This window comes from Triturus cristatus, chromosome 7, assembly GCF_964204655.1.
Source record: "Triturus cristatus chromosome 7, aTriCri1.1, whole genome shotgun sequence".
Taxonomy (NCBI): Eukaryota; Metazoa; Chordata; class Amphibia; order Caudata; family Salamandridae; genus Triturus; species Triturus cristatus.
The window spans coordinates 1790841214-1790861107 of NC_140590.1; positions in this window are offsets into that span (position 1 = coordinate 1790841214).

Below are 19894 nucleotides of genomic sequence, written 5' to 3' on the forward strand. Positions count from 1 at the left end.
GCCAACGCGTTTCGCCCAAGCATGGGCTTCTTCAGGGCTGTTTAAAATCATACAATGAGTAAGAGCTGTAGACTTTGTAAATCAATAAATTTGTGAGAATTTAGTTTATCGTATTAGTGAAGTGCAAAGGAAAAGCATTTGTGTTGTGCTGAGTGATTAGTGAAAAAATCAGAACACACGGGTGTTTTCTTGTTTACTAACCAGGGACCTATTTAGAAAAAAAAAAAGGGTACCAGATTGTGTTGAGTGAGGGGAGAGAACGAGAAAGAGTATCTGTAATAGTAGCCAAGGAACCTAATAGGGCAACCATCTATTATGAGAGAGAGAGGCTGAAAGTGGCAGTGATAAAAATGATGAGGATCCCCAAAAATATGGAGGCGTACTTAAGTAATACAAAGCTTACCAAGGTATGAGAGCCAATGAAGTGCTTATGAGCATGTATGATGTAAAAGTAGAGACTTGAATAGTCAAGCAAACGAGGAGCTAAGAAAAATGAAAACATAGTAAAGGACTATGTCAGAAATGGAGTTCAGACAAAAAAGGAGGAATAAGTACTGTACGAGGAAGTATGGAGCCACTGACCTCACAGAGTGTTTCCTCTGAAGATCCTGGGCAATAGAGGACACTGGGTGATGCCTCTAGTTGAGTTAGTCCCTGGTAGGGTGATCTAAAAAATGGATCGCACTTATTAGGAGAGGACGAGAAATGCGGTTGGTAAAAAACAAATAACAATTGGCCAATAAAGTAAATATATGAACAAACTATGCCCATGACAGTGTAGTAAACTGGTGTAAATGCCAGTATATTAAACGGGCAAGTATGTAAATGAAGGGTCAAGGTGTCGTAGGATGAGTAGCCAAAATACTATATTCAGGAATCAAACGAGTCATAGATATTGTGCACGTTAGGAATAGTAGAATCCGCCAGTAGTGAGCGAGATTCAGTAGACCCAGTTAAGTTAAATGGATGACAAAGCGCTCTTCAAGTTAACAACCTAGCAAGGTGTTCCTGAAGTGGCTAAGCTTAAGCGTGCAGGATTACGGAGGAGGTGAAATCATTTTAGAGAATTGTTCAAAAAAGCGTGTGCTGGCCCGTATAACTAGTGGATAGACCAACAGAATGAAATGTGGGAGTAAAAATGCCTTAAAGCGTGGAAAGAGCAAAGGAAAAAAGTTCACGGTGACCCCTAGTATGGGAGGCAGTATTAAGCACAGCGCAGGGTTAAAAGACATATAACCCTTATAGGAAAAAATATTTTTGCCGCAAACAATCAGAAAGACCGCAAAAGCAGCGCTCGTTAAACTTAGTGTGCTACTCTAAACAATGCCCTATTCAACCGCGCACGGTAACCCCTAGTCAGGGAAACAGCAATATTCAAAACCATGTTAAAAAGTGCACATAAATCCAGCACTTAATGGAGTATCGGAAAAAGCTGTGAACAGTCCAAGTAACCGCAATGGCAGCAAAGGTAGAACTTACTTCTGGTACAATGATGAAGGTCCTAAGTGGGGAGCCTTCAGTGCCGGTATGTCCGTCGGAGTAGATCGGTGCACAAGTGAATTGCTCATAGTCTATTTGTATGTTACTGCCGGTGTGGTGCTTCCGGGTATGGTCAATTAAGCGTAAGGAAAGACTATACTGCAATGACCGAAATACACCTCCATGTTGTTAGAGTTCTGGTGCCCGGGTCACTGTAATACTTCCGGGTTAAGAATTGTTGCGTGTACAGAAAAACTAAACCACAACAACACCATTTCTCGCCTCCATGATGTGAGGGTTGAAGTGCCATAACTATTAAAAGAGAGAACTATCGTAGCCTATATGTAAGTAATGCAGGTCAAAGCAATAGTTTATCGAAAAATGAAGGAATAAAACCTAATTTACATAGGTAACAAAAAGAGGGCTGGTGTTTAGGAAGACAAAGGTGGCAGAACAAAATAGGATGAAAATGAAACCGGAAAATGCTAGTAGATCCAATGTTATGTACCAGGGGTGACGGGAAGAAAAATAAATTAACTGGAAGATGGTAGGGGGGAAAAGGAAAGAGAGTGTTCTAGCATGTGCTAGGTGCGGGTGACTGGCTATAAGTGAGTCAAGCAGAAGAAGGGAGCAGCAGGAGATGTGCAAAAAGACGATGTCAAGTGTGCTTGGAAGATGAGTTTGAAAATTCTGTAGAGAATAGAGTGTTTCACAGGTTATCGTGACATTATAGGTTAGTGACTTTAGATGACAGACTGGTCATGTCAATATCAAGGGTGACATATCTTCAACAGTAAAAACAAATATGTAAATAGATACGCAGAATGATCATTCTTTTTAAACATGTTAAACGCGTCACATAAATCAATAAAAACGTATTCTAGGGCATAGCCAAAATTGATGATATCGGAACTGAAATTGCTGAAAGTTGTGTAAAGATTGCAGACAGAAAGAGTATCACAATTGAAAATGGTGTGGAGCACAATCTTGCCCACTACCATTAAAATAGTACACGTACTGGATTCTGTGCCGTGTACAATTTTTAAAAAAATGAACGTACCAAAAATGATAAGAAAGTTCCTTTGTCCCTTTAGTCAGGTAGGCACCAGGAACCATTTTTGAGTGATCACACATGAGGGGTTACTCATTTCCCTGGCCACACCTCCTTGGTGGGCAAGTGAGCTCTATACAGGTAAGAAAGGTTCTGCCTTCTTGGCTTTAGGTAGACACGGGTGCCTTAGGATTGTTTTCAGTAGATCACACAGGGAATGCTACAAAAGTGTGTAGGGTCACCCCCAGGAATGTTTCTCCCATTGTTTAGGGAGTGGCTAGATGTTTCTCCCACCTACACACCAGTTGCTCAGCATCAATGTGGCACTGACTTTACACTCCTCCTAACACTTTCTGTACCTGTGGAAGAACATATGAGTACTGGGCCTGTGGACTGTGTTCTCTGAAGCCTGGTCCTGCTCTCCATCTTGGTCTAGGGTTCAATCTACAGGGATACTCCAAGCTCCAAGATGTTTTTCTCTAAATCCGCGACTGACCAGTTTCAACTGGACTTTCTCTGGATCTTGCTGCTGGCCTCTGCCGTAGCAATTCTTGACCCCCAAGTTCTGTCTCCAAAATACTGGACGCTTGGCCTACTTTACTGTTGGATTGATGGAAGCAAAATGGAGCATTGATGCTACCCAGAGTGGATATGCCCATCTTCTACTTCTTCTTCACACTCTGCTGTGGTGTAAATGATTCAGGAGAAAGAGCTATGCCAAAGTATATCTATGGAGGAAAGCAATGACCCATACTGATTGTCTGAACATTTAATATCTCACAAAATACCTCGGGTATCATTGTATTCATTATTAAATGTAAATCTAATTAGTGACATCATCAAGGATGTCATTTATCATGTTATGAGCAATCTAATATGTGAGGTCATAAGTAGTGCATGATGGGGGTGTGAGCTATATTGGATTAAACTGATGTACATCAGCTGTTTTTTAACATTAGTTTGTGTCTCATTTCAACACATCACTATAAAGTCACCTAAACCTTTGTTTTTTCAGTGAACCTGTGTGTATTTTCAATCATATTCTAAATGGGCTTAGCCCCAAAACCATCTGTGAGTGCCCCACCCATGTTACGCAGGGCTCAGCCTGTGTGCAGCAGGGGTTGGCTGCAGTGCTTAACCACAAGGTCAGGTCCAGTGCACAGTACTCTGCTGGAACCCAACCTGTGCTGCACACACCCTTGTCGGGTGAATATTTACAAATGCTGGTATTTCATTTCATATTGGGGGTTGGTCACAGGGCCTGACTCAAATCCAGGTTCTGCAACCAACCCTCAAAAATCATGAAATCCATGTGGAGCACAGCCTCTGACACATAAATGATGGACGGAATGCAGAACAAATCAAAACACTCACCCCCAGTCAAGAGATCTGGGTTAAATCCATTGTTCTTTTGCTCACCATGAGACCCCAGTTTAGACCCAGCCATATGCAAACCAGTCTTGAGCCTGTGCCTCATGGGAACAGTCCAGCCTGAACTGCCAGGCCAGGTCCTCCCTGGACCAGAAATAAACATCCTAGGACCAGTTTTGGGGTGTTACTGCTCATCAGCCATGCTAGCTTGAATCCAGTGGCACAATGAGCCAGTTAACCACGTCTGGGCATACATGGCGCGCTTAGGGCGAGAAAGCAAAAGACACACAAATGATGGAAGGGATGCAAAACAAATCAAAACATTCACCCCAGTCAAGAGATCTGGGTAAAACCCATTGTGCTCTGGCCATGGGGAGTGGGATTGGCCACTAGTTCTTTTCTTTTCAAAACCCTCTCTTTGCGGGCACACATCCATAACTGTGCAGAGTTTACCTACCAACATCTTTACTTTTTTTAAATGATGGAACAGTTAAGTGACTGAAAAGATGGTTTGGGTGAGTAAACAGATATGTAAAGGGATTCTGCAGTTATGCAAACATCTCCCTCTTTAACTATTTTTAGCCCATATAAAATATATTGTATCTCAAATTAATTATAGCCCACAGTAACTTGCTGGCTTCAAACCTGAATGAATATCTTGTAAGATATGAGCTGTTAATTGCAAAGTATGTGAGTTCTTCACAAGTAATATAAAAGACAATATCATGTTTACCGTGAAGCATGTACCTCAATGTAGTGCTTGACTTTCTTAGTGCAGCAAACCAGAACAGTCCAAGACTACCTTAAAGGAGTTGGTGTGAGCTAGTACCTTCACTCTCTGTTACGCAACAAACAACAACATTCAATAAATCATTATCCAGTTAGTCTTTTTTCATAAAAAGGAAATACAACGTTGTTATATATACTAGTTAATACTACTCATCAACTTACACATAGCTACAAATAGCCAGAAGAAAATGCCTATTGTGACACTATCATAACACAAGGTTTTTCCTACAATGACATTCATGAAGGCATGCATGTATTAGCCCTGAGGTTGTCAAAAGTCAAAAGAATTTCAAAGTGTTTCAATGACCATCATCAAAATAAAATGATTGACTATGTGTTTGTCAATACAACCTTTGTCATGACCTAGATTACATCATATAAAATTGGGTGTCATCGGCGAACCTTTGGTGGTAGGGGCACTACACACCTGAAGGCCACTAGAGTATTCCATAAAAGGGTCAATGGTGCACCCCTGCCCTCTCTGAGGCACCACCAAAACCATAAATTGATCTTTGAGTACCACAGAGTATTCTGATGGTTTCCTTTATCCCAGAGGCATGGATTCATTTGGCAGACAGTAGTAGGAGCCCATTCCAGTGCTGCTCAGTTAGCTTTCCCCCAGTCCGATATTGTTCTTGTGCTGGCACAGGAGTAAGAATTTGTTTTCTCACCCCTCCTGCATCCTCATGGGCTTGCACCGAAGTAGTGTGTGCCTTCCACTGGCCACACATGGCTATAAGAAATGGGAATGCACACCCAAGTAGGTGAGCACAATGGCACTCATCTGCTTATCAAACACAAGGAGATGAGGGACGGAGTGCTACAACATTTCAGACACTTACCCGCAGTCACAGATCTGAGTTGAATCCATCATCATTCTTTCGCTCATTTGGCCACCCCAGTTTGGACCCAGCCATATGCAAATCTGTCTTAACCCTGTGCCTCATTGAAACAGTCCAGCGAAAACTGCAAGGCCAGGTCCTTCCTGCACTGGAAACAAGCATCCTGGGACAGGAAACAGCATTTACAATGCTGTCAATCCCATGTGGGTAGATTACAACGCGGACGTTACATCGTCCGCGTTGTTACCACACATGTCATTACGTCGTAAGTCATTTCTACGACTTGCGCTAGATGGCGCCCAACACCAGGGAATGTGTTGGATGTTAAATCAAGCACATTTCCTGCTGTTGCACTAACTGGAGTAGGAATAGTAATTTATACTATTCCTAAGCCCAGCGCGTCATCTAGTGCAAGTCGTAGAAACGATTTGCGATGTAAAGCCATGCGTGGTAACAACGCGGACGATGTAACGTCCGCGTTGTAACCTACTGTGTGGTAATGTATGGCGTAGTGACATCTCATGGGACCAGTTTTGGGGTAACACCCTCCATCAGCCAGGCTACCTTGAATGTTTATGCTTATGTTTGAAGGATTTATGTAGCACATGGCTGCCCAGAGGCTTCCCAGTGCTGAGGAGAGGAAGCTGTAGTGACGAAGACTGAGAGGATCATCATGGGAACAGCCATGTATTACGTTTTTTCTGAAGCTGCGTTCATGTTTCAGCAGTCTGAGTTCCCTGGTCATGGAGTTCCAAAGCTTCCGGACCAGGTATGAGAAGGATCTTCCTTCCCATCTTGACCTCTTTATCCTCAATGTTTTCATGAGGTAGTCTGAAGATGACCTGAGGGATCTCTTGGGCACATATGGGGAGATGAGTCTCCTAAGCAGGGCGGGGTCCCTACCATTTAGGCTTTGTAAGCCAGGCAGGGGGATTTAAATGTGATCCTGGATTGGATGGACAAGCAGTGAAGCTGTTTCAGAGAAGCTTTCACTGACTCCTGTCTTGGTATTTTTAGAAGTAACCTAGCCCCTGCATTTTGTCCAACCTGCAATCTGTTACCACCATATTTTGGGGAACCCAGGTACAGGGAGTTGCAGTAGTCATGGCATGAGACCACCAGGGCCTGGACCATGGTTCTCTGTGCCTGTTCTGGGATAAGCGCAATGATATTGAGAATCATTCCGAGTATACCAAAGCAGGTTGCTGCTAGTTTTTTTACTTGAGTTCCCATTGATAGGTTGGGATCCAACCACATACCCACATGCTCTATTGATGGTTTGGGAATATGAGGTGTACCCCAGTCTTCTTGCCAGCTAATCCTGGCCCAGGGCCTGGGGCTGTTTCCCAGGATCATCAGTTCTGTTTTGTTGCAATTCAGCTTTAGGCTACACCTTACCGTCCAGTTAGCCAACTTTTCCATGCATGGTACCAGTTCAAGGTGTGTGTCATCAGCACATGACACGATTGGCAGCCCGAACTCCTGGACAATTTTCGCTAATGGGCGCATGTATATTTTAAACAGTGTGGGTCTAAGCGATGAGCCCTGCGGGACTCTGCATGGAGCCAGTAGCATATCTGATATGTTGGTAGATTCCATTATCTGAAAAGATCTATCGCTTATAAAGAAATCAAGCTACTGAAGGGCTTTATCCTGGACACCAACCTCCCTCAGTCTATGTATCAGGGCAAGGCGGTCCATGGTGTTAAAAGCAGCTGTTAAATCTTGGAGCAGGATGCCTGCAGATCACCCTGATCAAGCATCTCTTTAAGCTGCTTTGTGTACATGAGTAGAGCAGATTTTGTATTGTGTTGCAACCAGACACCCAGTGAAAGAGTGTGATTGACATATTTTTCCACAAATTTTCCCAGGATGGGTAGCAATGAATGATTGAAGTGGGGCTTCTTCAGCAAGCTCCTCACAATTGTGTGTTCCCACTTCTTAGGTACTAACCCGGAGTTGAGAGAAGTGGCAAAGTGAAAATGCGACCAACGTCTGGGCATACCCTGCCAACTTAGAGTGAACAAAGGAAACACAATCAGATGATGGAAGGTTCACTGAAACTTTTCAGACACTCACCCCCATCAATATGAGGACAAGTCCCAGGATGCTTGTTGGAAAGGTATGCCCCGAAGTGGGTCCCTTGCTCAATTTCCTATTGGATTCAAGCATGCCTGGCTGATGTGGGTTGTTACCCTAAAACTGGTCCCAGGATGCTTTTTTTCGGTCCAGGGAAGACCTAGCTTGACAGTTCGGACTGGACTGTTCCCATGATGCACAGGGTCAAGACTGATTTGCATATGGCTGGGTTCAAACTGGGTTGCTGAAGTGAGCTAAAGAACGATGATGTATTCAACCAAAATCTTTGACTGGGGGTGAGTGTCTGACAAGTTTTTGCCCTCCGTCCATCATCTTTTTGTGTTTGCTTTGTTTGCCCTTATTTGGCAGTGTATGCCCAGAGGTGGGTCCATGGCTAACTTTGCTACTGGATTCAAGCTAGCCTAGCTGATGACGGGTGTTACTCTAAAACCGCTTTTCTCTGGTCCAGGAAAGACCTGGCTTGGCAGTTCGGGCTTGATTGTTCCCGTGAAGCACACGGTCAAGACTCCTTTGCATATGGCTGGGTTCAAACTGGGCTGGCAAAGTGAGCTAAATAGCAATCACGGATTCAACCCATATTGTGACTGGGGGTGAGTGTTTGAAAAGTTTAAGCACTCCATCAATCATCTCCTTGTGTGTGCTTTGTTTGCCCTTAGTTAGCAGGGTATTCCCTGACGTGGGTTCCTTGCTCACTTTGCCATTGAATTCAAGCTAGCCGAACTGATGAGGGGTGTTACTCCAAAACTGATTCCAGGATGCTTGTTTCTGGTCCAGGGAAGACTTGACTTGGCAGTTTGGGCTGGACTGTTCCCCTGAGGAACAGGGTGAAGACTGATTTACATGTGGCTGGGTCTGAACTGGAGTGGCAAAGTGAGCTAAAGAATGATGATGGATTCAACCCAAATCTGTGACTGTGGGAGTGTGTCTGAAATGTTCCAGCGCTCCGTCCATCATCTCCTCATGTTTGCTTTGACTCATCTCCTTATGCCTTTGTTCCATGGATATGAGAAGCCCTGGGACAGTTTTCCATACTTCGGACCTGGGAGGTGGGGTCCTTGGGTCAAAGATGTTCTTTGGGCAGGGGGCCTATGAATATCACCTCAGATTTAAACATGATTATGCATTCCCAGGGCCCAAGGCGATACACAAGGTACTAAACTTCACAAGCCCCCATGTTTTGTGTAGTTTTGCTCCTGGTGGCATTCTCTGCTGGCTTACTGGTTTCCAAACTTAGCTTTTCTACCTTGAGTCTCTTTTCTCAGCTCCTGATGTGGGACTCCAGGTACCTGCCTTCACAAGGGGATTGTTATATCCTGACTTCATTGCTATGCATGCCCTGCCTGTAGAATCTTACAGTGATGACATGGTTTAGAATGTTGTTAGTCAAATGAGTCACTGTTGACTGGGCTGAGCTGCCTGCTGGCTGCTCCTGGTGGGGTCTTGATTTGATCTACTTATTGTCTCCCTGTGATCTTTTACCATCTTGTATTAAACCTCTTTGTACGTTCTTAAAAGTCAATTTCAATTTTGTTGTATTCTTTGTTTTATTTTTTTTTTTTTTTTTGCCTTCTGATGTCTTCTTTTCCTGTCTCTTGTGGATTTGGAGCTTTCCTCTTGTTGTTCCTCGCAGCTTGCATTTTTGTGTTCTGTTAAATCTTTATTTTCACCCTCCATTCTTTCCTGTATTGGCCAGTGGGCGTGTTTGGCCAATTTTTTTTTTTTGTGTTTTTTTTAGGCCGTTGTTGTTGTTTTTCTTCTTTTCAAATGTGTAAGAAGGGAGGATGGTTTCTATGTTGTTTTTCTTTCTCCTTTTATGTTGTTTTCTTTCTGCTTTTGTTGTTTTTCTTTCGATTGTCTTGAGGTTCTGCTTCTCTGTGTTTTCTTTTTCTTGTTTCTTCTTTTTTCTCATTTTTGTCTTTTGTTATGTGGAAGAAAGGGGGATATGTTATATCCTGACTTCATTGCTATGCATGCCCTGCCTGTAGAATCTTACAGTGATGACATGGTTTAGAATGTTGTTAGTCAAATGAGTCACTGTTGACTGGGCTGAGCTGCCTGCTGGCTGCTCCTGGTGGGGTCTTGATTTGATCTACTTATTGTCTCCCTGTGATCTTTTACCATCTTGTATTAAACCTCTTTGAACTATCTGAACTGAGTGGATATGATCACTACAGGGATCCCTACAACTACCCCCCTGTACCCCTCTAGAAGAGCACCCTCATTTCTACTTACCAGAACCTTCATAGCTTTGGCTGTCCTACAAGGCATCTATGTGTCAGCAGTTAAGTTGGTGGCCTTCCTCATGATGGCTGGCTGATCAGGGGTGATGCCCCAAAACCGGTCTGAGGAAGCTTGTTTCCATTTCAGGGAGGACCCTGCTTAGCGGGTCGGTCTGGTCTGTTCCCATGAGGCACCGGGTCAAGACTGATTTGTCAAGACTTATTTGCATATAGCAGGGTCTAAACTGGAATAGCACGATGAGCACAGTAAGCAAAATAAAGATGGATTTAACCCAGATCTCTTGACTGGGGGTGAAGGTTTGATTTGCTCTGCATTCCGTCCGTCCATCGTCTTTTGGTACCCCATTTGCCGTCCCAGTCTACAGAAGGTCCAAGGAAACTCATAAGGTCTACACCAAGCATCCCTCTAATGTCACTCAGAGGCAATAAGGGGGCGGCACTAGTGGCCCTGGAAAAAAACTCTCTCCAATTATGCAGTGGAGTCTGGTGGTGTCTCCTTCCAGCTGTTGATTCCTCTGGCACAGTCTCTTCCCTTTCTTTTGTTTAAATGTGTTTGTATCATTATAATTATTATAATTGTATGATCATTACATGACAGCCATTATTCATTTATAAATCACTATTTGCATAATATCATTGTACAATTCAAAGCTTTTAGGATGTTTTACAGCTTGGCTGTTGGTGTTATGTTGCAAATCTAGTATGCAATGAAGTGGTGCATTGTCGAAACACTCATTAATAAGAGGAAAACAAGGCTGGCACAGTCTCTTCCTTGTGCATTATTTTTTTGAAGGGTTGAAACGTATTAGAAGCTAACCACCTCTGCTCAATCCTAGGGTGCCACATCGTCACTCTGCCCCTGCTCTAACCCTCCTACACTGCATTGAGGGGCATTTCAATGATGTGGTTTTAAGTGGTCTATTGAAAGACCATCCCTGAGACCCTCAGCCCTGAAAAAGTTTGATACAAATATTTCAAAGGGAGGACCCTCCTATGGTTGACTCCAGAGGCTGTCTTCATTTGCTTCTCCTGGACCAGGTGCAATATGAAGAGCTAATTAGCGCAAGCAGATGCTGTTTCCACCTTCTCCTTTTCCAGGAACAAGCTAAAAAACTCACAAATGGCTCTTATGTGTATGGAGGCCATTGATGATTTTACCAGAGAGTAGAGTAAATAACTCCCAGTAGGGGACACAAAGGCCTTGAATCTGATTATGAACTGAATCAGGGAAATATGACAATTCTCCAAGTGACATAAGCAGTTATGATGAACATGATTGTGCACCTACTATTGGGGTACATGTTTACCTGAATGTTACTTCTAGGTCCAGGTAGGAGGAAACTGTGCTGTGGTACAGATTTCTCCCTTAGTGTACAATTCAGTAAAGCAATTAGCTGAAAGATTTCATTCACGACCCACTAAATATATGCACTTTAACAAAAATAGACACATAAGCTTTTCATGTACCTTTAAATTAGGTCGAAGTACATTTATCCTACAGTGACATGAAACTGTATGAAGAGTTTCAGTGCCTCAACTTCGAGTGATGTCATTCTAAACCATTGAAAGTTTTAGAATTTCACAAGGGATAGGTGAATTCAATATTATGAAAGGCACACACTCCTTCATACTCTCCTTACTGGAAGTGGAATCACTGCAGGAGAGAGACCCAAATGTGGGAGATTTTCGGAGATGTTGAGCAGGAAACCTTGGGATAAAATATGTTTTTGATCACTATTTTAATTTAGTTTTAGCCAAAATGTATTTTGGATTGAGTCTCTTTATAAGGGGAGGTCCTTTGCAAGTGTAGTGTGTTATTTTTTGCAAGCAAATGCTATTTTGTAAAATTATGTTTGCTTAGGGGGCATAAAGAGCTGCAGCTGTGTTTTTTCAGTAATCAAGCCTAGTTTGTATTATTTAAGGAACCAATACTGTCCAATGTTTGCTTTACTGAAAGTTTTCAGGATATTGATTTTGTTGGATTTTGGTACCTTTAATGGACTAACATGGTTACTCTTTTTTTTTTTGGGGGGGGGGGATTTTGACAACTTATTTTGCCAAATCATTCAGCTGAGGATTTAGCTCTTCTTTTAAAAATCCAATGAATAATGGGCAGGCAACCCTAACTCAGGTCTTTGGTCACTCTCCTAGCACATCTCCTTCCTGCTCCAGCAGGACATCTCTCTTGGTTTTACCATCTTGAACCTGCATTCACTAAATTACTTGTCGGTGAATACCATGTTTTCACGTTGCCTTCATTTAGAGCAGAAGCTGTGATCCAGCATCCAAAAACTAATTACTTTGACTTATTGTTCTCATATCTTTTTGAAGTGGGTCTCCATAAGTGCAAACCCATCCAAGGTCCTTCCCAGCACAAGAAATACTTGACTGTGTAATGTAAGTAAAATTTTGCCTGGCCTGTGAAAGCAAGTTGACTTGGAATCTGCTAGTGTGGTTGTAGTGTCTACCATCCAGTATCGCTAAAACTATTGTTTTCTACAAACAACTGAGGCAGAAAGTATTAGATGGCTGTATTGTTAGGGCAGCATTAAGTACACATCCTACAGAATGTTGTTGGAGGTGTTTTAACATCACTCAAATGATTTGCTTAAGTGTGTGCTGTCCTAAAGTGGGCTAGCATCTTATACCCTGCAACTATTCTACCTTGGTTGCAGGCAGAGGTCAAGGCACATGCAATTTTATTTGCAGGAGAACACTATTCAGGCTTGTGGTATGGTTATGTGCCAGCTTGCTGCTGATTGTAGGTTAGTGGAAGCCTGCTGTCATATTGACTTGCATGGATAAAGTGCCAGCAATGGTCCTGGGCTTCTTACATTCCACATTTGTTAAGGCAAGTTTGTAGAGAGCAAGGTGCATGTCCTCATTCAGCACTCAATAATTCCACGTTGCAAATGTGCTTAATTGAGTCAAAAGTGCAATTGTTTGTTGGGTATAAAAGCAAGGAGAACAAATATGATGCTTAGCAATGCTAGCAAAGCATGTTTTGGCTGACTGGTGCTGCCGTAGGCCTGTGTACTGCACTTGCACTTTCCAGCCACAGAGATCTCACACATCTAACAAACAGGATTTAAACAATAAGCACATGTTCTGCCACCCTAGGTAGGAACACATCACATCTTTTGATCATCAGCAACATCATCAACATGTAATGCCGAATACTCAAAAACTACTGTGGGGTAATTAGATGTGAAAGAAGGAGTCACTTTAGGCTCTTCTGAACTTGAGAATCACCTATTGGACCTGATGAGACACTTGAACAGATACCAGCTCTGTGACCTATTGAGAACCTACTATAAGAACTAAGGGGCATATCAGCAAGCAGGCGTTAAAAAATTATCGCCGCTTTTGCATCCGTTTTCGGACAAAAAGCGGTGATAATTTTATCGCCATATCTGCAAGGTCACGCTAATATGTGAAACCTGCCTTATCTCCATTTTCCTTAATACCCATCTTTGCATCTCGAATGAGATGCAAAGTGGGCGTTCCTCCCCAGGATAATGGGACAAATGTCACTAGGCGATATTTCTCCTATTATCAAGCCTCATGCAAAGCGGTATAGCGACAGGAAAAGTAGCGATAACCTCTGTTATCGCTACTTTCCTTACGCCTGCTTTGAAACTGACTTAGCCATAATATCCTATGGAAGGTGGATATCATGGCTAAGTATGTGAGGCCCTATCAGCAAGCTATCGCCAAACTTTGTGGGATTATCTCTGGGTTTCCAGCGATAATCACATGTTTGGCAGTTAGCACTAGGATTTTTATTGCTTTTGAGATAAGCATTACTAATAGCACGCTATCTCAGCAATAAAAATCCACGCTAGCCGGCGATAATTATCCTAGCGCTAAGGGTGCTTAGCGATAATTATCGCCGGTTGTTGCTGATATGCCCCTAAGGACTTTGCTTCATTTACTTTTAGACCCACTGAAGCCATATGGGAAGCATAGGCAGTTATCAGTCGTTGAAGAGCCACCCAAGTACGCTCTATTAATACTGTGTCATCCGCATATGCGAGAATCGGTATAGTTTGGGAGTCAAAAGTGGGCACATCTAATATATCTCCAGTCAATGTGGCACCAATCCTGTTTGTATATAAAGAAAAGAGGAAGGGGGCAAGAACGCACCCCTGCCTGACACCCCTTGCGATCTTAAATGAGTGGGTGCATCGCCGTCCTTCCCATACCTGACACTGGCAGTCACATTTGAGTACAGCTGCCGAATAAAAAGGGAGAGTTCTGGGTCCACCCCCATTTCCTCCATTATCTCCCACAAGCAGGAATGGTTACGCAATCAAAGGCAGAACTTAGGTCCATAAAAATGAAAAAAGATCTGCCTTTGTTTTGCTCTGGTATATTTATCAGTTATCATAGCTAGGTTGAGGCACTGGTCTACAGTGCTTCTACCAGCCTGAAAACCATATTGCGCCTGCATCATGATCTTATTCTCCTTTGCTAACTCTTCTAACCTATCTAATAGTAAGTATCCCATTAGCTTAACTGTAGTATCCAATTAATGAAATGGGTCTGAAGTTCTTTTGTTTTTTGTTTGTCGCTGTTTTTATATATAGGAACGATAATACTAGTGTACCATGCGGCTAGTGGCGTGGCGTCGTTTTAGCAATTTAATTAAAAACATTAGTTAGTACAGGGGCCCATAAGTACTGGTGGTCAAGAAAAAAATCTATGGCGACACCATCGGAGCCTGGAGTCTTTTCGCTAGTACACTTGCCAAGGCCCCTAGTAACCTCCTGTACTGAAAAGGTCAGATATTCATTTATTGGTCTTTCAAGATCAGGACCTTTAGACCCAGAAATGTTATCACTTACATGAGTATCTAGAGAAGTGTCACTGTTTTTTTTAAATTATGGAGCGTTAATCACGCTCCAAAAGTCTTTCGAGTTCTTTAAGGCTGCCGCTATCTCCAATTGTTCCCATGCTTCTTCTCTTATTGCCTTTTCTCTATCCTTTCTGGCCAGCGCATATGCCCTACGAAACAGCTTGATCTGATCCATGTCTTTTGGTTGTTCTTTTAGGGCAAATGCCTAAGAGCTTTTGAACAAGCTCAATCAAACCACCCTTTCTCCTGTGTTTTTGTTGGAGTTTTAGAACTCATCAGGCCCAGCTTTACTTTTTTCAGTAGGGTCTCAAAAGAAGAGGGCAAAAGAGATGTATTGCCATCGCACTCTAGGCATTTTAAGACAAGCTCCATATTCTCAACTAAGAATTGTGGTATTACTTTCAAGTTGTCTATTTGTGCCCACTTCAGCTGGTAGCCATTATTTCGAGCTAAGGTAGGTTTCTCAATTTGTTTGTCCAAATTTTCCCCCCTTAGATTTATCATTAAAGAAGTGGAAAGCATAGCATGGTCACTAAAAGCAGCAAATTGTATTGCTAGTTGGGCAATCCTACACCGTATTGAGCCTAACACTATAATATAATTCATGGTTGAATCATAATCCTTTTTATTGAAAGTCTTATGAAATTCATCATTGGTTATGTCCAACTCGTTTACCATTTCCAGATTCCTTGTATGGAGGTGTCTATTTAAACAGTTTCCACACTCATGATGTGTAAAGTGAAATACGTTTTCGCCCTCTATATCTTCAAGACCACACATCTTGTTTGATTTGAGCTTGCATGGCTGCACGTTAAAATCTCCGAACCACACTATATTTTTATAGTTTTTTCTCTTTCCTATGCTAACTTTTCTTAATTCGATTTCTAGAAAACTCACCACTATTTGAGGGTCTCTAAAGTTATTATTATAGATATTTATTAAAAGCCAATCCTCATGCTACCTCCCTCTATCAATATTAAATCAAAATAGGGGCTTCGGGAGACACATTTTTAGATTTTGATAAACAATGTGTTTGCTATTAGAGTTGCGTTTGTTTGATAAGATCTAAGCCCATCTGTATGAATGTTTTCCAGGGCCCAAGTCTCCTGGAAACATACAATATCATGGTTTTGCCACAATGCCAACCATGAGTAATTATTCTGTTTTTTGCCAAAACCTGCTATGTGCCAGGAAGCTATTTTTACAACAGTTTTATGACTTTCTCTACAAAGGGTAATGGTACTCTATTTCACAAAGAAAATCTTGTCATTTAGAACTGACTTATATCAGTAAACATGAGTGACCTATGCCCTCATAATTTATATAATAAACAGAAAAGCTAAAATTCTTGCTTAAGTCAGTTAACTACAATGCTTACATTTCGATATTCACAATCATGTTTAAGTTTACTTCCCACACTTAGCGATATATTTACCTTACAAATGGAAATCCAGATGCACCTTCTGCAGAAAATGTGAGACTGAGCCATAACCTTAAACGTTTCACAGGAATTGATTAAGAATGGACAAGTTAGGACAAAATATATTTCATTAAGCTTTGGAAGAATTTCTAATGATAATTTAAGCATGTGTGCATTTTGTAAACCTAAACTGGTGTGTTTTGCATGTCTGAAACAGATGCAAACTTAAGGTTAAAAAAATATTTGTTTTTCTTTTATTACTTCAATACTTAATAGTTAACATCAATGTGAATATTCCAAATATGTAAATGTGACATAGGAGAGTCTTAAAAGTATTTTTTGGAAGCACTGGCTCAGGACATGCTTCCCCAGATGCACATCCCTCTGCAAGTCATGTCTCCTTCTTGTCCAGTACTTTATGGTCAGCTGGGCCCTCTCGGAGTCAGGCAAATAGAAGGTTAACCACTTGACCCTTGGTGAGCAGGTCTAGCACCTGGCTGCCAGAATGATCCAGGAGTCCCTGAATTGTGAGTCAGTCCTCTTCTTTTAGCAGGAGTCAGGAGCCTTCTTCCAGAACAGCCTTTTCACTACCATATTTACACTGTGTACTAGCCATGACTGGAGATAGTCTACCACTGAATTCTAAATATTTTCCTGCAGTCCTCCACCTTCTTTTGCAGTATTTCCTCTTTGTTTTACTGTAAATTGCCCAGGAGCCGATGCACCAAAATGGCAGAGCCCAGTTTCCACCTGCCAGGCTTTTTCTCTGCTCCTTAACCATTCCCCTATTTAGATGAGCTCTCCTGTGACTGAGGTTTGACTATCTAGAATCGTCCTGATAAAGTATAGTGTGCCCCAGTTTGATATATTAGCACACTGCCCTATGGGATTGCAAGGTACATTTTTCCATGCATAATATACACAATAGTCTGTGGAATATATTTCCAATATATGTTCATTCTGAATATGAATGCATACAATGTGCAGAAAAGCTATTTTGAATCTGCTCTGTCAGGAACATTTAGCTTTTATCCTTAAGGAAATTCAAAATAGTTTGCAGCTCATGTCTCGTCACCCCAGCCGGCAATAAATTAAAGACGACTTTTGCGGAAGCATTGGTTACCTTGTGTGAAGGAATTGCAAACAAGGCCATTTTTACTGGGTTGATCAGGGAAGAGAAGGTGTGTTTGAAGATATATTGGTGGTAGAGGATGTGGGTGTGGTGCTTGTTGAGGTTGTAGGTGAGTGTAAAGTAGTATGTATGGGTATTAGTCCTATTTTTGCAATTAGAAGAGGGAGCATGCCTTTATATTAGTCTCTATGTGTAGCTGATGTGTCTGGATGTTGGTGGAAGAGTGAGTGTCAGTATGTGTATGTTTGTGTGAGTGTGTTTTGATTTTTTGGTAGCAGTGTTTGTGTATGCCTGTGTGTTTATGCATGTCAGAATGTTTGAGTGTTGATGTGAATGTGTAGCTATGGGCTGGAGTAGTGGTTATTGGGACAGAGGTGGTTTCTGGTGGTATGGTGGTTGGATGGAATGTGCTGGAAGAGGAAGGTTCATAAGAGGAATGGTCAGGTGGGGGGTGATGTCAGAGGAAGATAGGATGTAGGCCATGCTTCTCTCTATGGGACATACTGCACTGTTAATGGCATCAATGAAGGCCAATATTTATGTCAACAATTGTTAACTGACCCCCTGGATGGAACACCACACTGCAGTCCGGCCAATAGAGATACTTCTCCACACATCCAGATCCTCCTCAGACATCACGGATGGGTGATTACATGGAGGAGCAGAGGTGCTTTTGACAAAGGTGACCCCTGTATTTTTAGGGTCTGTGTGTTGACCGTTGGGCAACAGTGGGGGGGACAAAAAGGAGGATACTGATGTTACTGGGGGTGGACAAAGATGGAACCGTTGTAGATGCTATATGGCCTACCAACACTTGAATCCGGTCTTTCGCATTGGAGGTCTCCCAATCCAGATATATTGTGACCTCCTCTCCAGCCCCATCACCATCTGTGCCAGTGGGTTTCTCGGTTTAGGTAGCTTCTGACTTCCAGCAGTTGTTCAACTCCTCAACTTCTTGCCCAGCGTCTCCTTCACCAGCTCTGGAGGATGGCTTTAAAAAACATGATCAAATTCCACATTTGAGTGCTTACCCAAAATCCCTTTCAAATGCCTCGCAAGCACAATTCATTAAAATATGACAGTATGCAGCACACGTAGAAAGAGGAAAAACCCTCTTCAGATTGTTTCTGTGTTGTAAAGTTTCCCTTCCTGCACAGAAATAATCATCCCCGCAATGTAGGCACCTTGCACCATGGTGCATAGGTGACTGCATTGGTTAATGGCAGCCCATTGTACACTGTGCAGGGAAAAGGACAGGAATGCGCCATATCTGATAGATACGGTGCATGCCTGCCCTTTTCTTTTACCATAGCACAGTGCAGCAGGAAGGCCTGCAGCGCTGCCTTACAGAAAAACCTCAGAGATGAAGCTGTATGTACTTTATAACTGCTAACCAGTGCTGAAATGTGTGTGCTCTCTTCTTCACACATGGTCAAATTGGCTTACAAACAAATGACACAGTTAATTGACTTACAACTCCCTAGTAACGTGTCACCGCTTTTTACCCAGAGCTTGTAAGAAATATGCTACTGGTGGGCCTATAGCACTAATTGAGACATCCATGTAAATAGACTTTTAAAAATGTCTCAGGGCTGCAATTGCAGCCTGTAGTGCATTTGGAAACTGCCGCTTTGACCTGCAAAAGTAAACCTTTTGCCAGGGGTAAACCAAGTCTAGTCCCAAAATTGGCCTGTTAGACCTGCCAGCCTAATGGTCACTAAACATTGTGCCTGCTGCCTCCAATTTTGCTGAATTATTTTTGTTAAAGTGTATTGCTTCTCCCCTAAATCATTGTTAGATTGATTTATCCACAATTGTCATATTTAATGTACCTGTAATTCCCTAGTAGATGCACTACCTATACCCAGCGCCTGTACATTAAATGCTACTAGTGGGCCTACAGGACTGATTATGCCACCCATACACTTTAAACATGTCTCAGGCCTGCCACTGCAGAGCCTGTGTGTGCAGTTCACACTGATATGTCTATGTGGCATATATAACCACTGCCAAGCCTTAAAGACCCCATTTTTTACATACAAGTCACCCCTAAGGATGGCCCTAGGTATGCTAAGGGTAGGGTGCTGTATGTTCAAACGGTAGGAAATGTACTTTCAAGTTGTGCATCTCCCAGTAGTGAAAAACAACCAAATTAATGTTTTACTACCATGAGCCCAATCCCTCGCATAGGTTTACATTGGGAATTCCTTATTACACTTTCTGATTGAGAAGGAGTATCGTATCACTGGAATGGTAATGATACACCCCCTTTACTGGTAAAGATGAATTTGTCACTACCCTTTAAGAAAATACACTTTTATAAAAATTGTTTTTTTCATCTTTTAGCTCTGTGTGCCTGAAGCCTATCACCAATACTCATCTGGTGTGGGTGACAGCTGGACATTGTCATATGTTCTAAACAGCCAAACACAAAGGGAGCTTAGGTGTGAATGAGGGGCCATCCACATCCTGATGGGCCATCCTGGGTAGGATGGGAGGGAGGATCTGACACCTACACCTGAATAGTCTGTGTCCTATCCCAAAACAAGGAACTGCATATCCCTTGGAGTGAGTCTGGAGCCAGAGCTGGGAGGGAGGACCTTTGAAGACTT